General features: G+C 36.0%; 1 long non-coding RNA gene across 4 annotated transcripts in view; it reads left to right on the top strand.

The window, feature by feature from the left end:
- The window catches only part of LOC138064650 (uncharacterized), a 41,680-nt gene that overhangs the window by 7,223 nt on the left and 14,588 nt on the right, over positions 1-19,869 (top strand). For 2 of the 4 annotated variants that reach the window (XR_011137886.1, XR_011137888.1), the window contains exons 3-5: positions 6,710-6,975; positions 8,819-8,879; positions 13,899-13,981. This is a non-coding gene — a long non-coding RNA (uncharacterized lncRNA). Of the gene's footprint in view, positions 1-6,709; positions 8,880-13,898; positions 13,982-19,869 lie in introns of all 4 variants that reach the window. The other 2 variants (XR_011137885.1, XR_011137887.1) reach the window with 1 other exon arrangement.

Raw genomic sequence — 19,869 nt, forward strand, 5'->3', positions numbered from 1 at the left:
TACAATTTATTTCTTGAAATATGCACATAAAGCCAGTATGGATTCTCTCCTAAGCCAATATGTACAGAGAGACTCCATTTATAGACCTTTTGAACAGTTGTATTATTTTTTAAGCAACAATAAAATATCTTCTTTTTCAGAAGCTGATTTTGAATTTATTACCCGTTTTCCATAAGAAAAGACAAAGACTGCTTTACGAAGGGCAAACATTTGTCCTTTGTGAATTTGACAGTATTTAACACGTAATAATTTTCTCTGCTTAGTTAATTACAGGCGACTTCCATAAAGGTTCTCATTAATGAATGACCTTAGGTTTATGCTCCACGTCTCTGACTTTGTTGATAGACACAAATTTACACAGAGATAAACATCTTTGTATTTTTGTAGCTGTTTAGGTATCCTTTGGATGTTTGTAGAGGTGCTTTTATGGGAGCTGGAGAAAGGAAAAAAGCCTGCAAAGAATGAACAAACAGGAAAATGTGAATATGCTTATACTACCTACAGAACTTCCTCTGAGACCCATTATGTAATCTGTGCAGGATAATCGCAGCCTTCTCTTGGAAAACTGTCTTTCGTTTCAGGCTGGGGCAATTTTTCATGCTACCCTGACACTGTTAAACAAACAGCTAATCACCCTGTTGAGAGTATAGGTATATATCATTCACATTCATTTCAATAGCCTGATTTCTTGCTTGGTAGTTATAAGTTGCAATGACTTAATATAAACCTTCCAAGTAAATCTTGTATTTAAATAAAGGCTATTTCTGTCATAGCTAACCGGTGTCCACGTAAATTAAATTATATACATGTCTTCTGAAAATCAACAAAGTAACTCTAATGTGAATTATTATTTAGCAGGATCATATTCTACATTGATCGTAGAAATTGATATTCGTATATCATAGAAGAATTTGAATGTAAAATCCAAATAGGATATCTATTTCTAGATGTAGCTGTAATATAAGTAACGAAAACCTATAACTTGGTCTTTTCAAACAATACTTTTTTAGTAGCACTCATAAAATAATAACAATGGAAATTATTTGTTTTTTAATATTGGAATTTTACTTAAGTTTCCAGTTACCAGAAAATTATAATCACCTCTTTTGATCTGACATTTTTCAATGAAAGTCTTAATCGACAGTGTCACTGAATGAAAAACCAGGAAAAGAAATACAGTCATGAATTTGGACATAGTTTGGCTAGGTCTAATTTCATGGACATCATGTAGTTAGATGGACATCAAATCTACCCAGAGCTTTCCAGGAGTTTTGAAGGTGGCTACTTACAAGGTGCCAAAAAAATTGTGTATACGCCTACTGAAGGTAAGAAACCAGTATTTACTTATTAGGCATATACAATCTATTTGCAAGATTGGAAACTGTGTCTAAGGTCATATTTACACATCTAAAGTATCCATTCAGTTTATGAAGATTCCTGTTTCCATATGGCTATGTGTATACTCCCATGAAACAAGTTCCTTCAGGTATTTCACTGGGAGCTTAGGGGTCCTGTTCTTCTACCTACAGGGTAGTTCTTATGTGTCCTCCATCCTAGGATACATTCTTCAGTTAATAAATGTTTTAAATTAGAAAGATGAAAGAAAATGTTAAAATCTAGTGTGCTAAAACCCATTTTTAGCTATTTTTGTTACAGGGTTAAGAAACTATGTATTAATCTAGCTGCGGAAATTATTAGGTGAAATTCTATGGCCTATGCTGTGTATTTGCCCAGACTCAGACCTTTTGTGACTTTATGATGTATTAATCTGAATGTGCACTGCTCAAATTTTCTATTTATTACTGTTTCAATTATTATTCTATTTCCTGATTATAATGGTACGTGCTTGTATGAAAGAAATTCTTTTAAGCTAGTTGTGTTTCCTTGACTGACTTTGAAATCAGTTCCATAGTCGTAAACTAAAGAACAGGCACATGAGTAGACCATAGCTTTAGTGTGTGGTACAACTCATTCCAGAGTAGCCTAAATATAATTACCTAGCAGTTACGCTACTGGATTTTAACCAGTTGTGGATCAAACGCTAAGAAGTATTAAGCGGGAGATCGCTAGCTGTCCTCCCACTGTTCTGTTTGAGTTTAAATGAGAGATACCTGAAGAACTAAATGGCAGTAGTGAAATCACTAATTACTTTAAAAGGGGCAGAAGTCTGCTATATATGCTTCAACACAACATTCTTCCTGGTTGGGAAGATGGGATATTCAAATAGCATCTGATGTATGGCATCTGCTAAATGTAGACAATTATTTTAGCAGCAGCTAGCATTTAGTTATAAATAAAATTAATTATCCTTGACATTTAAATTATAACTTCTAGGCACAATTTATATTTAATCTAAGATTTTGTCAAGATAGGCTGGTATGTAGCTCATTTGCTGCTTTCAGCTTCCGTAAACGTCTTTGCAACTTTCAGTGACATAGTGCAATTTGCAGTGATATTAATTTCCCTATAATCAGTGATTACGCATGGATTTTTATGTATGCGTGTATGTATATACATATATGTATAATTTTGAAATGTGCAACTCTTTAGAGAAATATTTTAATCACAGCGTGTATAACAGGAATACACGAAGCTACAGCCTCTATTCTGAAAATGTTTCCATACAAACGCAGTAGGTGCATAGAATTTGTTACAGAAGTCAGTAGTAGCACAGCAAATGGAAAATAGAGGAGATTAAGTACTAAAACCATTTTATTCCAGCTAATGAGAAGTTTCAGTGCACCGAGTTAGAATGAATTTGAACACCAAGATTCAAATCTTTCTGGGTGGATAACAGTAAGTGAGGGGGACAGTAGATTCCCTGTTAAACATTTTTTTTTTCCCCCTTAAGTCTGCTTTTTCTAAAGTGCATGCTGTCATTCAGTTGGAAATTAAGTTAGAGTAGTTTTGTGGCCCACGTCACACAGGACTTAGATTAGATGACTGTGGTAGTCTTTTGTGGCTCTGCAAATTTAGGAAAATTTGCAGGGATGTGGTTCACATGGTGGAGGAGGAGGCTTCTAGAGTCTCCTTCTTTACATACACAAGGATTAAGCACATACACAGTCCCTGCATCAGGAGAGTACAGAGGCTACGTGATGAAATGCGCTACTTTATGTAACACTAAGAAAATATTTTAATAGCAACTCAAAAAGAAGAGGAAGCAGATAATCTAGATATAGTTCAGTTGGTATTTGGAGAGGCTTCACTTTCTGAGAAAAGGAGCTTGTGTCTGAAAGAGTATTATGAGCTAAAGGTAACTCTGCATCTGGTGGTTAGAGGTGAGGCAATGAAGCTCTCAGTGGACATTCAGTATCTCTGATACTGAAGGTTAGAAACCGAAAGTGTTCCTCTGGGGCTGGTGAGACAAGGTCTAGCCTATTTTAAGCAGAGCTGCAGTAAATCAGAAGCTATTTTCTCTCTGGAGAACAAAGGGACCTGGCTTGTGGCTAAATTCATGCAATACGATAGTCAGCAACTCCAAAATGAATAAAGTCAGGTTGGCAAGTTTTAGACAAGGCTTATGTGTCACTTTTTATTGGAGCTGGAGCTGGCAGTGGGGATGAGTCTTCACTGGTGCATACCTGTCTGTGCTTTTGAGCCTACTGCTGCTGCATGTAGAATGCATAGAACTGGTGAGAGATTAGGTCATGTCAGGTCTGCACAAGAAAATAGAGTTGTCCCTTCTCCCTAGCAAAGGGTGCTTCTTAACATTTATGGTTCTGAGTTTTTGCTTCTGAGTAGGGGGATTGTGCACTGTCACATCACTTTCTACTATCACCCTGAATTGTCTTGCATGGCAATTTCATGCCTCAAGTTAAAGCAAATGCTAATTTAAAAAGTTACGGGTTTGTGTCTATGAGGGGTTTACACCAGTGCACATGATGTCGTTCCAGACTACAGCTGAGGTTTAATTCATGTTGCTGCAACTAGAAATTCCTCTGGAGAATTTATTCTCCATGAAGAGAATGAAGAGTAAATTGCATGTAATTTGCAAAGCATAAATTTGTTTAGTTGCAGCTGTACTCCAACTTTTCTAGCAATTCTACATTTACCTTCCTGTTCTGCTTCCTCACCCTTCCAACCACTTTAGTGTCCTTAACCAGCCAGTCTACCTGTTGGTATGACCTCTAGGAAACAGAGCAGGGAATAGAGCACATGGACATCACCAATGCCTGACGTGAGCTTCCTGTTTGAATGCTAGGGGTGGGCGACATTTTGCTTTTCTCTATTGAACACTTCTGATATCAGCATAGCTAACAAGCGTATTACTTTAGCTAGGCCTGTGCCATACTTCCTCACCGAAGCTAAGATCATGGATCTTATCAAGTCTAGGAAGAAGGGTAAACAAATCCTAGCCATCAGATATAGAAAATATGGCACATCTGAGAACGGTACCGTGGCAGCAGAGAAGCAAGGTCTCAGCTGGGTTACTGTGCAGCGCCATAGCAAAAGTAAGGTGCCTGCAAGAAAGTTAAAAGCAGACAAGCAGTTCTGTAAGCAGCAATTTCTCTGGAATTTGTGTCATACTTTCCTATGCATCCCTGCCTCCTACATCTTTCCACATTATCAACACCTCTTTTCTTCCCTAAATACTGCCCGAGGAAGAGACAACATAGGATGTAGTTGTTTCTGAGCTATGTGTGGACTTTTTGGTTGAAAGTCACATGCAGACTAGTGACAGATCAAAGAGCTCACCCTGAGGCCTTTCTCTCTGGGGGAGCCAGAGTCTTTAGGGGAGTCTTTACACCTTACCCTAATTTTCCTTAAAGGAAACTAATTACTAAATTACTAAAACTTAAAGGAAATTAATTACTTCTGAGCCCTGGTAAAGATTGGGTCAACATGTGGCCAATGGCTTCAAAGGTTATTGGAGGAGACAGATGTTTACACATGTGCACGCACACACACGTGCACATGCATGCACAGAGCATGATCATATACATCTCATTTTCTTAGAAAGCAAGGCTAAAAAAAGACTACCTTAGCATAGCAATGTGTTTATCAAGTGCCATACATACTGTGATTAATCTATGGTACATGCTTGTTTCTAATCATTTAGGAAATTAGTTCAGTTAGCTGCTGTAACTTATCAGAAAAAAATCTTGTCAATCAGTTAAATCTTAGCAAGGTACATTTTTATTAACATAAAATTTAGGAAGGCTTTTATCAACAGAAGCTCCATCTGTTTCTTCAGTGTGCTAAAAAAAATTGCAGCAGTATGAAAACTTCATATTGATTACACATCACATGGAGAAATTTATAAGTTACCGATACTATCAGTTCCTGAGATGCTAAAACTCATTGAAAAGCAGCAATAATGGTACCACAAACTCTAAGCCTGCCACAAGGTGCATGAAATTATATACTTTAGATGCAAAAAGCATTCTACTGGAGCTGTAGGAACTGCCTGTCTGCATCTCCCTTTCCTAAATACGTGGCTATGCCTTCCAGCAATCCAGAACGTCAGCGTTCTATTGAGTGATGTTAGTGCATGTTATTGGCGAAGACAGAGCCAGTCCTAGAAGGAGAGGTTGCTCAGTTGTGTCATAAAATGCAGTAGCACATCGGTCAGTGCCAACAGAGGGGAAAAAAGGGTGAAGGGAACTATAATCCTCTTAATTCCACTTTTCAATCTTTGCTTATATTTCTTACCATGCCTCCCTTAGCCTTCATGGAGATAAACTTTTTTCTTTCACTATTTCACTGCGTGGATAAATGTAAAATCCTTCAATATTAAGAATCCTGTAAGTGATGAATTAAACCAGCCTCAAAAGGAAAACTAATTTTAATATCCTAATAATTTTTTAATTCAAATATAGCCCCCATGACCTATAACACCCTTGTGTTTTCCTAATTTGAATTGAAAAATAGCACGTCATGTGTCTTATATTGCAAGCAGTCAGGCAGTCACCTGCTAACGGTAGTCTCTCTAAGTTAGGGAGGTTCCACAGCATAGTTTTAAAGCATATTGGAAGAGAGATAGAAAGGAACGCATATCCAGACTTTAAAAAAATAAGAAAATAGAAGTGGTTCTGTGGAAGATAGACATTGCTGTAGGATTTTCCTAAGTCTTTATTGCTATGGAAATACAGTATTACAGACTACCACCTTAGTGACTGGATCCTAGAAAGCGCTAATGTTACCCGTTGTTCAATATCTTATTTTATTTTGAAAAAAGCAACAGCATAAAAGGAAAGGCTAATAGAATTACTGAAAAACTTTAAGAATGTGGGACGGTGGCTCACCAGTTCAATGTATGTATTTCTGAAGTAAGAGAAGGAAGAGAGCAAAAAGAAAAAGGAAAGGACAAAAAGACTGTGAAGAAAACACCGCAGTAGCCACAATGCTGGCAGAGAAGTGACTTACAGCAGCAAAATGGAACCTGGTAGCTAAGAAGACCAAACATGGAGGCAGTTGGTGGAGATGCTGAGCAAGTAAATACTATTCTTGGAGCATATGGTCCATCTGATCACCTTCCACCATTTTCCTCGCTGCAATCCTGCTACCTATATTTATGCATGCCAATTTTAACAAAAAACTTCATAGAAAGCAAATGTTGTAAATGCCCATCACGGTATAACTCTGTGCATGTATGAAACATCATGCTCATTTTTCAGAGTAGGTATTCAGACATACTTCTGGCAAGCTAAGAGAACTGTATAAAGCATTTTCTCAGCTCTGCAGAATTTTCTCCTTTGTTTTTCAGATGCCATGCAGAAGTCAGCACGCACTTATGATTCAGGGCAGGCATTCCATGCTGCTTCAAGCCTTCTGATTACAGTCACTGTTTACCCTTCAGTTTCCCTAGAGCATACTGCCCTATCATCCTGCATCAATTTCTGTGGCACTTAATTCTTTTCTAGTCTGATGAAAGCTTTCATCAGCCATACTCCTACAGGAAGGACCAAGTCTCCTGGAATAGAAGATGGATGCTAACACTGTTCATTTCCAAAGCATAACTTTCTCTAACAAGTAAGTATTTTTCCATTAGATAGAATAGGTGAGAATTTCTGAAAATTCCAGAATCATGTGTTTTTTAGGCTGACTTGCAATAATGCTAATAAGTGTTATAATAGTGATCAAACAGACTCTGGAATGCATTGAAGAAATACATGTTAGTTCCTGTGAACTCGAAGGCCTTGTACATGTTATAAATAAAGTGAACATGGGTTTTATTAATCGCATGAATGCAACTGGAGGACTCTTTTTTTGCAGATTCCTATTGATAGGAAGTTGTTAAAAGCCTTACAACAAGAAATTGCCTCTTTAGTAGCTGCCCATGGCTCTGCTGCAGCAGTCCCAGAAGTAGATCTGTCCATGTCAAATTGGTTAGCATCTCTTAGCAGCAGCGATCAGGGACAGAGTGCTAGTATAGTTTTGAATCAATGAGGGACTTTCATTGGCTTGTCTCATCATAGCTGGGTCAAATTTTATGCAGGTCTGCAAGAAACACTTTCTATGTTTTTGGAATTTGACTTACAGTTATAGAACAAAGAGATCATTGGCTAGATTCTGCTAGATATTCCCCCATATGGTGTAGAACTAACCATTGTGAGATACCCACTCACAACATTTATGTGTACTTCAGAGGAAATCCCCTCCACGCAGAAGCTGTGACTCTTTATAAACACCACCTGTTTGCTTGGATTTGGCCAGCTAGGATTAGATACTTGTATAGAGGAGTCATATTTTTAAGTATTCCCCCAAGTGTAGATAGACGATCAGCTGAAGAAACAATTTCACTCAGCCTGTAATGCAATTGCATAGAGTTTTAAAGTTTCATCCCCCTACAATATCTGGTACAATGCTGAATATGTAGGCAGAATTCACTTTGTTGTTTAAAAATCAGTGCAACGCTTCAGGTTTACACAAAATACATTCAATAAAGCTCTTTCTGGGTAGGAACGAGTTGCTTCAAATAACACACAGAGTACCAGCTTAAACATCTGCAAGTACTTTGAAGCACACGTACAGAAAACACTCTCTTCTCATGCTACTTGTAATTCCACATAACTCCTACAAGGACAGGAAAAACAATCACTGATTAAAGATCCTAAAAATGAACTATCATGCATTCTTAGCGTTATATTTATAGTAGAAGGATCATTTAGTCCCTCTAATTTAGAATTTGTTGTGCAAATGAGTTAATGTACTTCTCAGATGTTAATACACAGCAAACTGGAATTTGTTTAAAACATTTAAACATGAAGGAATACAAAAATAAAGTAGCATAATAATGATCACTTATACAAGTTATTTGGAAATCTCAAGGTTTTTTTTTAAATATTGTTTATTTTTCGCTGATAGAACCAATAGGTTATTTACACAGAGACAAAACAGTGAAGAGTATACAATATCACCCTATCCAGTTCTGTCAGTTTTCATCACCTTTCACATATACACCATTCAGTATCAAAGATAAAAGATAAGACTCATGGTAATGTGGATAAGAAACTCTCATAAGATAATACCAAATCTACTACAAGAAAACAGCTCACACAAATCATATACCTACTTTAGGCAGTCTTTTTAGAATCTCTTTGTAGTTTAGAATCGGTTTCTAGAACTATGTATTTCACTCCTCTTCTAGAAATTGAAGGTTAGGCCTTAGATTTTTAGAGGCTAGACATCTGAAGGAGATCCTGAACACCTATTTAGACAAAAGCGAAGTCTGCTTACAGTGTTCCAGTTCATGTACCAATTTAATTTAAGAGAGTCATTTCAATGGAACATGAGAATTAAGCAAAACTGTCAGTATTGAACCATTCAAAAAGCTTTCAGGAGCACTTTCACGTATTTATACTCTGTAACCTAGGATAGATACTGACTCATACTGGATTTGACTGCAGAGGATTCAGATTCTTTTGCAAAGAAATGTGAGTATTCATTTGAAATAATTGCTTTTGTTCTGATTTTTATATTGCATAGCAGCATATAATATGTTAAAATGCTTAATGAAATATTTTATTGGAATTAAATGCTTTAATCAATCCCAAACTTGTTCTTGAATTTTCTTTCTTAGCGAGTTAGAAAAGCCAAGTTTTCATTATGATTCAGAATGAAGCAAAATATTAAAACCTCTATACATTTTAGGAAATAGGTATCATAGTCCCACCCTTAAATAAGCTGGTCACATGAATGTACGTTCCAATGAGGTATAATTTATGCATAAAACTGAATACAGAATCCACTGTATGTTTTACTGTCTGCTACAGTGAATTCCATGTATAATTTGTCTCAGTTGCAGTGAATGTATGTCACCCAGTTGTTTGTGTCCTCTGCATATATAATTATATAGGTGATTTTTCGAAAGGAAGATCTGTGTGTGTCTCATTCAAAGAATACAAACTGTGTGGTAATATGCCATTAATATTTCTGCACACATGTCAAATTGCCTTAAATTTACATAGAAACAAAAGAAGAGAAGGTTGTGAGAAGGGTAAAGTTTTGAGAAACAGCCTGGAATACTTTCTTAAATAAATAAAAATACAAACAAATGCTCAATGTGACCTAATTTATCACAGTCTTTCCTTCTACAAATTAGGTTCTTCGTGAGCAGACACCTATATAACTAGGGTGTTTCTAATTGAGGTATTAGCTTATCATCTGCCCACTATCATTTATACGTTTCAGAAGGAATGACTTGGAATACACTGAAGGATTAGGGAATACCTTTTCTGTATTTGTGGACTTTTACATTTTCTTTATTGTCTGACAATCTGGACACCCTACGTGAACTAACTAACTTAATCTGACAATATTTTTCGAACATAAGGAAGAACTGTCTAGGCTTAATCAAACAGTTCTGATGTCTAGTACGTCCTGTACTGCTTGGGTGTTTCTCCCTGCTGTTGGAACGCTTCCATTTGCCATCAGAGGAGACTTCTGCTTATAAAGACAGAGAGGATATGTTGCCCTCTCCCCAAAAGGAGCAGCAAGAGAAGCCAGTGAAGCCTATACGTGTTTGCTCTCATTTTGGTCTCCTCTATTTTATCCTAATGCTGCTCTGGATGCTGTTCTATCCTGATACTATACCCTTCATTTACTGAATAGAGGTGTATCTGAACTGCAAAAAACACCAAAGGGCCTGACCCAGAATTTGTTGACATGGGTGGGTAATTCATTCAACAAGACTTGCAGAGCTTAGCTTATGTGGAAATGCTCAAATCCTGTGCACTGAGAGAGGATGCTAATGTCTACCCAAATGGATGTATAAGGACAGGTTAGATCCCCTAAAATCAATGTGAGTGAGAAGAGCTGAATAATAGCACTTTTAGATATATCAGAAAAGGAAAGACACCCAAGGGTCCTGGAGTTTGTGAGAAATTGCTTTGAAGAATACTCAACTCCTTTTGAGTCTTACTATCCGTTTCAGAAGAATGAAATTAAGAACCCATTCATCAGCTATTTTGTGTAATGATGCCTGGAATTCTAAAAGTAACCTACAAAAATAAAAGCATTCAGCATTTTGGGTTTCCAAATTAGCTGAGAGAGAATTGGACAGAAAAAGCAATGAGTACATTTTAAGCACAGAGGAGGAGAAACTACATAAAAAGGAGAAAACTGAGAAGGAGACCACATAAACTGCTTTTAATCTGTATGCTTCTAGTAGCACAAAAAAGTTGATTTCATTTTTTTTTACTGAATTAACTGAAAAATAGTTTTCTGTTTGGGGCGTTTAAAAAGTTAACTCTTTATATAAAGAAATTTCAAGTGTAATCAACACAGACAGTGGGAGTACTTTTTAATGACTTATTCTTGTTGCTGAAATTATTCAATATACGTTAAAACAAGCATCTGAAAAGTATGTTTAAGCATGCTCTCTCACGTAAATCTGGGTACACCAAAGCAAGGAAGAGGAGCTTTCTATACCTGTCTTTCTCTTTAGATCTTGCCTGTATTATGGATACCTTTCAATATAGCTGCCCCCTTTCCTGGCTGCAGAATATTTGAAATTTTAATACAGATGAAACTTTACTGAAGAAACTAGCTCCCATGCGAAGCAGAGATGTTGTATAGAGGCAACTGAATTAGCTTTGAACAATCTGTTTATGTCTGTGTGCTATAGCTCATCGCTGTGTGAATATGTAAGCTCCTGGTAGCTACTTAGCTCAGCTGGAACATCATGCCTATATAACTATATTGCTTTTAATTAAAAGGCTACCTCATTCACTGCATTTCCTTGTGCAGCCATACATTTATTGTCAATGACAAAGGGGATTTCTGTGAACTCTTATTTAGAAAAGGAGTTTAATGGGTATGTAACTTTAATTGAGGGAGTACTTGTGCATCATGCTATGTCTTGAAGTCTTTTGTTGCTGGGGAAAACAACACCCAGAATCTTAGAGAATCAGACTCTAAGATAAAAATAAATAAATAAATAAATAAAGCAAGTGCCTTTGCCACAAATAGTTGTAATATTTTGAAGCAGAATACATTTTTATTTATAAAAAATGAATTCTTTATGATACTGTTTGAAATCCCAATCCAGAAGAATCCTTCCTATGTCCAAGTATGTGTGTAGGTATAGAACAGGTGAGGCGCACAAAACTTGCTTGCTTAGATCAGTTGACTGATATTGAAAAATGTTAGAGGCTTGTGTAATGGTATTTGTTTTAAGATTTTTTTTCTGTTGATCTTTTGATACTTACCCGACAGAAGATTATCCCACAAGGTCCATCCATAGTTTTAGGGGAACCTGTCATTGAAGTTAGTGTATTAGTTCATCCGTTTGTTTGGGAATCCTCTTAAATCAGTTTTATAATTCCCAGTAAAAGCTCAGCGTCTCGATAATGCTATATGTAGCCTTCATTTATCAGCTATTCTACCATTGAAAAAAAGCATTATTTTGCTTTTGAAAATCTCATTGAAAATTTCCCCCCCTTTTCTTTTTTTTTGGCTTTCGTGAGAATGCCACTGTGTCCTAGCTGATGTTCTCGGTATTCATGGCATGCTAAAAGTTTTTTCTCCTTGTCTCATATGTTGAAATGTGTTATTCACACAATTTTAAAGGTGTTTTCTGTTCTGTATGTCTTATACTTTCATTTATCTATACTTCACGTGTTTTTTGTTACTTCAAGACTGAATTATTGTCATTATTTTTGATAGCTTGTCCAATAAAAGTGTGTACTATAAAAAGGGAAAGGTTCATTCATACGCATCCTTCTTAAAATAATAAGTTTGATTGCTGATCAAACAAGGTGGTGATTTTTCTTTCCGCTCTGTGTTTAATGGGTTTGGTTTGGCCTGTCTTGTTGCCCTTTAATGAAAAGGGAGGGGAACAAGTGTCCCTTCTTCCTTCTTTTAGTTGTTTATGCTGTGGATAACATTTTTTTTCCTAAGCATGTATTTTAACCTTGAGTTTTACTTGACAGTATCAGATTGAAATACCAGTTCCTTCCTTCTTTTAGTTGTTTATGCTGTGGATAACATTTTTTTTCCTAAGCATGTATTTTAACCTTGAGTTTTACTTGACAGTATCAGATTGAAATACCAGTTCCTTCACAAGAGATGAAATCTACCCATTCAGAGAGTAAAATGTGCCTAGCTTTTAACCACAGCAAGGCAAGACCTAATAGTCTGGTGGAAAATGAAGAGACCCTTCTTCTTCTCTAGCCAGTTTGGGAGATGAAGCCCAAATAGAAGACAGACAAGAAGATGGAAAACAAACCACTGTAACAGCTTTTCAAAAGCTTGTATTTCTTCTGTTTACAAGACTAAGTCTACAAGTTCGTGTGTTCTACACTGTACATGCACGATTGTTCACTGAAAGTGTTTCCTTGTTCCAAATTTTATTAGCATATTTACAAGATGGAGCAAAATACTCCAGTGTAATTTTAATCAATGTACTTTTTAAATTAATCTTTTATCTACGATATATATTTTATATTTTATTACTTTTATATTTTATTACTTTTATACTTTATTTTTTAAAATATATATATATATATATATACACACACACACACAAACAATGTGATATTGCAAGATATGGCAAAAGAAATGTCCTAGATGATAAGGTAAGTGATAGCATCTGAGTATTGATGTGTGTGTAGATTACCATGTAGCCTCTGTATTACAGAGGTAATGTAATACCTCTGTGAGGTAAGGGAAAACTGAGAAATCTTGGATCTATTTTTCAAATAATTCTTTCCTTCTCTATGCCTTCCATGCTGCATGTGGGAGGATCCGTGAGCTAATCAAACAGGGGTTCCTATACTTGCAGACATCAGAATGTCATAATTGTTTGAACCTCCGTTTCTCTTTTCTTTAGGTTTTGTGTGCATTGCAAGTAAGTATTGCAAGCTTAGGCATCAAGGTAAAGTATTTAGAACTAGAATATATATTTTGTATCTTACATAGATATGTAAGTGTAAGCAACTCAGCAGTCCTGTGTGAATGAAAATAATTGACAAATATTTCTTCTGTGAATTCTGTTAGCTATGCGCTGTGGTATCGGTTGCTGAAAAGTCAGGAATGTGAAGTTTTAAGCAAGACTTTTTGTGACAATAAGTCAAACTGGATCATTTCTGTTCTTTCTTATTATCTCATCAATTAGAGTACTTATGGGGGAAAGAGGTGCTAGTGCTAATTTCAACTTCCTCATATCCCTCATCTGTTTTTAGTTTTTCTAACCACTGCTAAGATCAGTAAGTCCTTTAAAATCCTATATTAAATGGTTCTTGGGTACACTCCAGTTCATAGTTATGACTATGTGATTACAGTTTAAGTCAGGTATGTTTGTATGTTTATGTGTGCATATTTACCAATAATAAACTGCAAAAAAACAAATATCAGCACTAGGAAAAGTGTTATTTTCATTGCATAGTACAACTTATTTCTCTAGGTTCTCAAGGATGAAAAGACTTTTAAAATCTTGTTTGGCTGTTTTACAGTGGAGAGGTTCAGTGAGTTTCCCATAACTGCGTCTCCATGAACAATTTGACCTTCATGAGATCCATACCTCAAGTGATACAAGGTACTTCGTGCTCTCAAAAGACCGCCACGTTGCCTGCTGACCTGTCAAAATATTTCCCTCTCTGTAAAATAAATTAAAAATAGTAAAGCACAAGAACAATCAAGGGAAGGAAAAAGTTTATGATAATAATCTTTGTGATACTGTATCTAGATTAGTCACAATATAAAATGCAGTCTGGGATGAAAGCAATACGTGATGCTATTTGATTTGCTATCAATAAGTATAAATCTGCCTGATCTTTCAGTATGCTACAACATTAATTTATGGTTAGGTACATTTCTGTTTTTCTTGAGCTGTAAAGAAGGTGGATAAGAAAGTTCAGGCACAATGAGAAAGGAATTGCAATAGAAAGTATGTTCTTTAGGAACTAAAAAATTGTTTACCTTTCTAGTAGTATGCAGGATGGACAGTACTCTGGGAGTGAATCAAACTGTAGTGACATCATTTGGTATGTGTAAGATCCTTTATTATAGTTTGCAATGCTGAGGAAGGTGTAGTGAAAGAGGCAAGAAGCAGGAAGAACAGGAAGAAGAGTTTTCTAGTGAAGACAGTAGAAAGCTTCCCTAAAGAAGGTTTCTGTCCCTGTCTTTGTCATAAAGACTGTAGCATGGGACTTCAGAGATCTGCCTCTCAACTGCATATGGATGTGATATACAAAACAGGACGTAGGCTTGATTTGCAGAAGTGCTGAACATTGCAGAAGTGCAACTGAAGTCAGCCAGAGTTATTTACCTGTAAAATTATATATATATATATATATATATATATATAAAAATATATATAAATATATATATAAAATATTATATAATGCTATATATAATGCTATATATAGCGTATATATAGCATATATATCTATGCGGAGTACTTTGAAAAACCAGGTGTAGACATTTCAAACTGGAGATGTAGTATGCATGGACGATTGTGACCTCCGTCTGAATACCTCAGCTCCCCATAAGTAAAATGGAAATAATACCATTTCTTTGTCTCATAGCATAGTTCTAAGAATCAGTTAATGTGTGGGAAGTACTAAGTTCTTATAACGCTAATACCATTGGAAACCTCCCAGGTATACCAGTAACTCAGCCTTTACAGCAGGGTGTAAATGGTAAGTAATATAGTAAGCAGTGTAGAAAACAGTGGGGGGAAAATATTATCAACAACTGCTTACAGTCAGTGCTGTCTGTCCTGTTCATGGAAAGAAGTCAAGACCTGGGTAGGAGAGGAGGTCAGTATGCTGTCATTTATGCCTCATAATACATATGCACAAAAAAAAATTTGGCCCAGGAACCTTAATTCTGACATCTTCTGACTCTTGAGCACTTAGTCTAACAACCTTACTGTCCTCTTGCTATATTTTTCATGTGCAATGTGAAGAGATGAATGGCAGTACATCAATTTTTTATGTTTTTTCATCTACAGCAGTGTGCAAAATCTGCAGTATTGATGTGTCCAGTGTTTGACTCCTTTATCATATGCATTCATGTGACTTGAGAGTGTACAAGTGCTGAATTAACCCTGTTTCTGTGAGAAGTTAGTACAGAAAAATGCAATCTCACAGGACTAGTAAGAAACGTCTGCTTTGATATTTGACTTTGAGGTTAAAGCAAGGTGTTTATATCATACAAAGTAATGTAATAATACGTTAGTTTACTATGGTCTTCCTTCAGAGTCCAGTTCATCTCTAAATGATAGGCAAAGAATGCGTGTCTTTCATTCTCCAAAACAATGTACAAGAGAGACTTCAACAAGTCTTTGGTCCGTATGAAAGCTATGCAGTGTGAACTCTAGGACTTTTATAACCCTGAAAACCACAAGATTTTGGAGGTGCCCGCAAAGAAGGTAAACTCTGACCCATTTCCATTGATCCTGCTTCTATTTAAATAAATCCATATTTGTTTGGAGTAAGAATTATTGATCATCACCAGAGCCTAGCACTTCCTTTGAAGTCAGAGCTTTCTCATCTTCACTTAAAGTTCTGATTCCAGATAAGAAAGGGAATATGTATCTGTTTGCTGAAGGAGGACTAAGGTTAGGGTTAAGGTTAGGGTTAGGAGGATTTGGGGAGGAAGCAGCAAGATAGCTGCATGGATGAGGGAAAAGGTCACATCCTCAGTTATGTCCAATTCCTGTTTGATGCAGTTGCTGAGGGTTAACAAAGACACTAACTACTGGACAACCAAACTAGTTAGCAGTGTGTCTTAACTCTAGGTTGAATGCAACAGTTCATGTCTGTTGGCACTGTGCGGCACTTCCATTCTGATCCTTAGGCAGGATCCTCTGTCCTTAAATCGTCTAGCAAGTCCCTCTGCTGAAAGAAAAAAGTGAAAAACAGATTATGCCAGCCTAACGTTAGTGTAGGGTTCTGTTCTTCTCTCATGCCTATGATGGCAATTCTGAGAAATCTCTAAGGTACTTCGTGCATTTCTGACAATACTAAGTGACTGCAGTGAGGCCCTGTGTGTAAATATAGTCAAGAAGTATCATGTGGCAGTTGATATCCTTTCCCCCATACAGAAATAACCACTTCCTTTTGAAGAGTAATTCAGAATATCTGAGTCATTAAGGGTCTGTTTCAGAATGTGATTTCCATCACGTTGCTGTTTCTGTGGTTTGCTTACCATGTGAGTTATCTACATTAGTCTCTTTCTCTGCTTGTTTAACATTCATGTCCTTGCCATCTCTAGGGGAAAAAAGGTAGTATTTTGAAGCAAAGTGTTGTATTTTATGAGTTATTGTAGATTTTTGTTTATTTCATTCAGTTTTGTTATCTGACTTATAGGAGTTACAGCAGTGGTAAAATTGGCACTTTATGTCCAATGACTTGACAAGGAGGGATCTGTGGTCTTTAGCAATAATAAAGTAATCTTAAATGAAAGCCAAGAAACCTGTTGAATAAATCAAGTAGGGTAATTTCTGGCAAAAATACATTTAGTTAGCACTACAGGAGCAGAAATACTAATAGGAACTGGTAATGACAGGAAGGATGGTTCTTATCATTTCTTCCAGTATCCCTTCTCTCCCGTCTCTTTTGGTGTTTTTAGTGTTTTAGCTGTCTCTTTTTATAGAGGCCCAATATAATTAAATAAATAAGTAATGCAGACTGAGCATTCTCTCTCTATAATTTGCTATCCAACTTTACTGTTAGGTATATCATTTCCTCTTCTAGAAAAGCTTTCAAAACTTTTTTTCTTTCTTACCTAGATCAGCTCCTTAACATCTGATCCTTATCTTCTCTTTTACTTAAACTAATGCAACGTCTCACCTTACCTATCTAGTAAACAGACACTTAAGTTACTTTCTTTCCTTCTGTTATTACAATCTTTTCAGAGTTCATATACGTGTACTTATATTGTCATAGTTTCTAAGCAAGATAAGATTACAGGGGAAGATTTTTGAAAGCAGAAAGGATAGGTAGTTATGGTATTATTTTAAATGTGGTAGCCTACAAATATAAAATAAGCAAGAATAGACAATCAGCTGCCATTGAGTTATATATCTCATGAGCCCTCACTCCTCTTACAGATTTGGGACCGATATTCTCTAGCTGAGCCTAAAAACTGAGTCGAGATCCAGAAGACGGATTGATACAATTTTTCAGATGCAAAAAAATCTTCCAGATTTCTGGGTTTTTCAAGTCCAGACTTCTTATTTAGGAACAGTGGCATTGTAAATTTGTAGCTCTTTTTTTTTTTTTTTTCCTATTCTCTGTATAAAAAAGCTTTGTCTGGCAGACAGGAAGCAGTATTCTACCTGTCTGTGCACCTGCTCTTTGATAATTGAATTTAAAGGAGGAAAAGAATATAATAGCATTCAGTTTTTGAAGTAGCTGTCCTAAAAGACCCCTGAAGGCAACAGACCCAGTGGTACATTGCATTAAACACTGAAATGATAACTCCATTTCATTATGAAACAAACAAGGTAGGAGATTTCCATTCAGAGGAAAGCCTCATCAATAAGTGAAGGGATATGCAGTGATTCAGATCTCACTTCCTCCACTTCAGATATACTACTGTATCACTTAACACAAGGAGTTAACATCATAGTCTGTGTGTTCTTACACACTTCACGATCTGCAGAATTTTCAAAGGTGAGGACTAAATATTTCCTGCTGGCTTTTTTCTTAGTTTTTCTTTTTTTACTGTGCAATTTATTTAACTGTTAATCTTGCTGCTATTTTCTTGCAACTGGAAACTGCTTGGATCATGTAAGGGATCATTAAGCTACTTAACAATGAGATGGTACCTCTACTGAAAGATTGGAAGCGATTTTCAGAGATGTGTATGTGCACCAGAACGGATTAGAGTAACAGTCCACAAAGTTAAATAAAGCAGCTTCTTTGTGAGTGAGACTCGTTTATGAACATTGAACTCAGTTTTCTTCTTCATTTATGCTTTTAATTACAAGTCTGAAACTGAGAAACAGTAGACCAAAAGAAGCCATGAAAGCTCAGACAAAGAATTGATAGAGCTGCTGCACGATGAAAGCATATTTGAATCTCTATGCATGGCATTCAGAGAGAAGATAAACAATAGCTTGCATAGAATTTAATTATGCTGGGTAAAATTAATCTCTGGGATAACTCTCTGAACCTAATGGAGTATACTTTTGTTTTGATCTACAGAAACATTGTTTTTACATTTTATTGAATGCAAAAATGTGATTAATGCAGTATGAAGTTTGAGATTTTATATCAATGTAAATTAAGGCATCCATATTTAACCTTCCCTATAAAGCTACTTCATTAATGAGACCAAATATACCTGATCTGCATAAACAAAATAGTTCCTGGGTAGACATTTTTCCTTAAGCTTGATTAATTGTTCCTTTTCTTGCCATTGACAGGTCAAGATTTATGACATGATTAACATGTACCTGGTTATATTTTATTTTTTGTTTTGATTTTTCTTTTTTTGAATTAGTTATTGCTCTGAGATGTTTGTGTTACAAAAAACAATGTATAGCTTAAGGCTTGAAGGAGTGTATATCTCAATTTAATTAGCTTTTTGGAACTGAAAAGAAAAAGGAAGAACAAAGAAAATAAAGTTCTTCCTGCCACTTGTGTTCCGAGTTATCGTCTACCTTTTTCTTTTGTATTAAATAATCCAGAAATTTTGCTATTTTTGTAAGGGTTCTGTACCTGACTGTGAAATAATATTTTCCTTCAACTATATCTTTTGTTTTCTAGATCTTTCTGTTGATCATAACTAGACATGCAGATCTGTTCATTGCAATGACAGACAACTGTGTTTAATCTCACTAACTTTTCAGTAGTTAGGGCCTAGTCTTATGTTTTACCAAGTGAAAGGACACTCTAGCAGATATGTTGGACTCTATAGCAAACATGGACTTGCAGAGTATCGGAATATGACTGAGAGACGTCTTGACTGCAGTGAGTTACAGTTGGGTAGAGTTGTGAGTAGAGATATGAAGCTGTTCTTTCTGTAGCATCACTTAGCATGAAACTCCCTTAATTCTTTTGCACTTCAGTGATGGTGTCTCTGTCTTTGTCCTAGACGGGAAGAAGTTTTGCTGCATTTATTCAAACCCCAGATGAATTAAGGATTGTCAAAGAATGGGCAGTAGTTCATGAATATTCTGTCTGAGAAATGTTTATGCCTCACTGTTGTGTAGTATAAATTATATCACCTATCAAGTTAGGTTTGGATAACCATCTCAAATTGCATGTGACTCCGTGCAGCTATTTACCAACTGATATCAAATCATTTGGAACTTTAGATCAGATTTGACATATTTTACTATCTCATACCTTCAAGCTTTTATAATGCATGACATAAGTAATCATTAGCATCTCCTGGGCAAGAGCTCATGTGTTTTGAGTCCACAAAGTGGTATTAACACAGCAAATAAGATTTCTTTCCTCCAACCAA

Source organism: Struthio camelus, chromosome Z (genome assembly GCF_040807025.1).
Source record: "Struthio camelus isolate bStrCam1 chromosome Z, bStrCam1.hap1, whole genome shotgun sequence".
Taxonomy (NCBI): domain Eukaryota; kingdom Metazoa; phylum Chordata; class Aves; order Struthioniformes; family Struthionidae; genus Struthio; species Struthio camelus.